This window comes from Drosophila kikkawai, chromosome 2L, assembly GCF_030179895.1.
Source record: "Drosophila kikkawai strain 14028-0561.14 chromosome 2L, DkikHiC1v2, whole genome shotgun sequence".
NCBI lineage: Eukaryota > Metazoa > Arthropoda > Insecta > Diptera > Drosophilidae > Drosophila > Drosophila kikkawai.
Window position 1 is genome coordinate 7,475,822 of NC_091728.1, and position 3,814 is coordinate 7,479,635.

Sequence of the window (3,814 nt, forward strand, 5' to 3'; positions counted from 1 at the left end):
TTGCGGCGAAAGTTGTTGTCTCACATAAATCATTTTTGCTTATAACATTTCGGAGCTCGGAAATCGCCGGGGAAATGTCGTAATAGTGCCGGCTGCTTCCATGGAAAATCCATAAAGTGCCCGGGCCACTCGTATCTGTTTCAATTTGCATATCTTTGATTCGCCAGCTATTGTTGTGGGCCCACGCAGCTCTCCTCTACTTTTACTCAGTTTGGTTGTTTCTGCTGTCAGCGCAAGTCTCCAAGGACACACAGCACAATGCCACAAAATCTGCCACGCCTTCGGCTCCTTTTCGGTCCTCGAGGTCCTTGGGTTCTCCGGATTCTGCGGGCTCACGCTCAGGGCTTAGGACTCTAGGCTCTGGGCTCTAGGCTCTGGGCTTTGCAGCCAATATTCCCACTAATACGGAGAAACCATTTCATTTTACGTTTGACTAATAGAAAGGATTCATTATGAATTATACATATGCGCTCTGTGTGTGCGTCCTAAGCCCATCCCATAAGCACGACCAGGCCCTAGCATGCGTGTCCTGGATAAATTTGCTTTCGCCGAACGTGTCCCCGCTGGCGTTGTGGTAATTTTTTAGCACTGGTCATGGCCCAAGTCCCTGGCTGGCAGTTTGCTGTGGTTAATTTTCAGCGGAGATTTGCTCGGGCCTCCTCCGGCTTGATTAGAATTGATGAAGTTGATGTGGCCGAGTGTCAAGGGTTCGGTCTTAGTTCCTCGCCCTGCTTTTATTATTTACGACTCTGGCAGCCGGGCTGATTGCATGATGAGTGCTGTGACACATTCGGTACTTTGCAGGGGTTAGCTTTTCATTCTAAATAGGCGACACTTGTGGGAGAAGGGAAGGAAATATAGAAAAATATATAAAGAATATATATAGAATAAAATTAAATAATTAAATTGGAAGTCAAAGTGTTGCAACAAGGCTTTGGCTTCCTCTGCTAAAAACCTGAGTTTCTCTATTTATATATATTCAGTTTTGTTTACCTATAAACTAATGAGAGTGGTGCCAGCTACCTTACCTTAAGTGAATTCAAAATAACTTCCGAGATTAATTCCCAAAATTAATTCGCTCCTTTGAATATTCCGCTTTATTAAGCTGGGCCATTTATTTCTTTGACCACGGCCCAGAAACCCCAACCACTTGGTACATAAATAACTGGAAGACAAGGCACTCGAGTGTGTGCACACACCAAACACACATATAGATTCAGAGAGAGAGAAACAAGAATGCAAAACTATTTTTGAAATTAATTGTCGAGGCGACAAAGTTTCGGTTGCGAGAGACCCCAAAAGCAAATGGGCGGCCATTAATTTCCGGTCAAGTGGCTGATAGACAATCATAATTATTTATTTAGCACACATCAAATTGACCAAATGCACACGTGGTTGTGGTGGTGTTTGCGGGGTGGACCGGGGGTAATCAGGGTGTCCAGGGTGTAGGACCCTCGCAGACTGCCGGGGTTAGTTGTGCGGTTTGCCAATGTGTTGAAATGTTTACTTTGTTCGAGGCCGGCAACTACTGCGTCTCGGAGTTAATGATGCATAACACTTGCGGTTGTCAAAGGCGTCGGCAGTCGGTGGGATATGAGTGTGTGGAATGTGTGTGAGTGTGTGCCTCTGATTTATAGACCATAATTGCAACAATTTTGAGCCCCTGCAATTCTCCGACCCTTTGATGATCGCACACGCACTTAACATTTTGATTTATCCAGTAAATGCACTCTAAAAGAGGGGGCGGCAGCAGGTGGACGAGGGACCAAGGACGAAGGCAGGCAGCCAGGCGGTAACTGCCGTGGCCGCAGGATGCCGAGCGATTTTAATGACATGCTGGCAGGCATCCAATCTATATGTTAAAACAAAGAGCAAGGCTAAAAGGAACCTTCAATTTGCGCAATAGCTTGGAAATAATTTATAACAGTTTTGCAATGGCAGCCTGTGCATGGGGAAAGCTAAAGGAAATGTGATCAAAGGGAAAGGGAAAAAGGGGGGCAAATGGGAGAAATCACAGCCAAAGACATTCGCAACGACATCAGTTCCTTATCATGGATCCACATATGTGTATAGTATAAGGTCGAAGTGGTCTGAGAGATTTATTTCACGCTGCGCAATTTATGTTTACTAGATTTAAATGGACAGTATAAATTATTACTTGTAGGTCAATGCTAAAATTTATAATAAACTGCAAGCAAAAAAAAGGGATAAATGTAGACATTATTCAAGGATATTTGTGCTGCAACATAATCTAAGGATGCTTATCGTTCCAACTAACAAGTAATAAAAGCTCTATAACCCTTTAACTATACTTAAAATACGTTTAACTTAAGTAAAATGTATATAATTTATATTATAAAAAAATATAATTTAGAAAAACTTATTTTTATTGAAGGTCATCCCCTGCTTTTTGGTCAAGAATCCCATTTGGCAACCAACAAGTTTGAGTGCACTTAAAAAATATGCTTAAGCCTGGCCGCTGGCGCTCATTAAATGCGATTTAATTTCTTTTGCCCGGCCTGTCCCCAATATATCATGTCAGCAATCAAGTCGCAAAAAGAAGGGAATCCGCTGACAGTTTGCATTCTTGGTCCGAGCCCCTCGTCCATCCCTCGGGCCTGGTAATTTCATGCTTGGCAACATTTCGCCGGCTCTTTGCGCCACTCCTCGCCGCCACGTCATGAGCTTACCATTGCCATCGGTCAGTGGGAGACAAATTAAAAAGTTTTACGCATTTGACCCGCCATGGAAGTGCTGGGGCATTATTAAAACTTTTATAATTTATCAAATATTCTAGGCTATTCTTGGATGCGACGACAATTGTTTGCTGGACACACGACTGACACATCGCTGGACAGACAAAGAGTCGCCTGTCGGTCATTGTGATTGGCAATTGGATGGGAAAGAAGGGAAATGAAGGGCGTCTTACCAATCGATAGGGAAATTATAAGTACACGCTTCGGCAGTTCATTTTTTATGCATAAACAGTGGCGGAGCAGCTGGGCCCCATCTCCGTTCCTATCGGCATTGCCATCGCCAGGTTACCTGCCACTCGCCGGCCCATCAATCTTGGTCTATGATAACGCCCGGGCAGGTAGCTCGTAAATCTCGGCGCTATCTGGCAGCTCCTTGGCCCACCTAGTTTTGGTCCTGCGCGGTTCTTTCCTATTTGCGTAGCTGTCAGCCCGCACATGTGACCGTGAGTGAGCGATGAAGAGACGGAACGGAGCGGAGACGGTTCCAGGAGTGGCTTCAAATCTATTCCGGGAAGGCGGTGACGTCGTCTCACAAGATGCCCCTCGATGAAAGTTCGTCTTCCTTGTGGCTCCTTCGTTCAAAATATTCATTGGCCAAGCTGGTTACATATTCATATTAGCAGGCAACAATGCGGCACTCAATCAAGCTAAGCTACACTAGTAGTGAAAATGTTTATTTTGGGAAAATATTAATTTCTAAGGAGAATAGGGTATGCTATAAAATGTAGAGAAAGAAGTGTATATCTTATGGATTTATAAGGTATTTTTTAGAACAAATATAGAAACATTCAAGCCAAGAGGGAGCAGTTAATTAGGATGTAACTTTATTAGTTGGATTTTATTTAATATACACATTGTTCCCAGTGTAATTTCACATTATCTCAACATGGAACACTCGCCGTCTTAGCCGGTGCATCTCATGTATGAGTGCACTCCTGGTTAGGGGCTTAGCACGCATCGAAGCCTTTCATTATTGGTAATCACACAGCGCCATGTGGAACCGATCAAAAGCAGCTGTGGTTTCTCCGGCCAACCTCTGGCATTATTAATCAATGGCT

At 44.0% G+C, this 3,814-nt stretch overlaps 1 long non-coding RNA gene across 2 annotated transcripts; it reads left to right on the forward strand.

The window, feature by feature from the left end:
• Positions 1 to 2,133: 2,133 nt before the first annotated feature.
• LOC138927899 (uncharacterized) lies at positions 2,134 to 3,527 on the forward strand. 2 transcript variants are annotated; one of them, XR_011444349.1, is made up of 3 exons: positions 2,134 to 2,280; positions 2,375 to 2,701; positions 2,798 to 3,527. It is a non-coding gene; the product is annotated as an uncharacterized lncRNA (long non-coding RNA). The 2 variants fall into 2 exon arrangements; XR_011444348.1 differs by having other exon boundaries at positions 2,396 to 2,701; positions 2,798 to 3,510.
• The last annotated feature ends 287 nt before the right edge of the window (positions 3,528 to 3,814 follow it).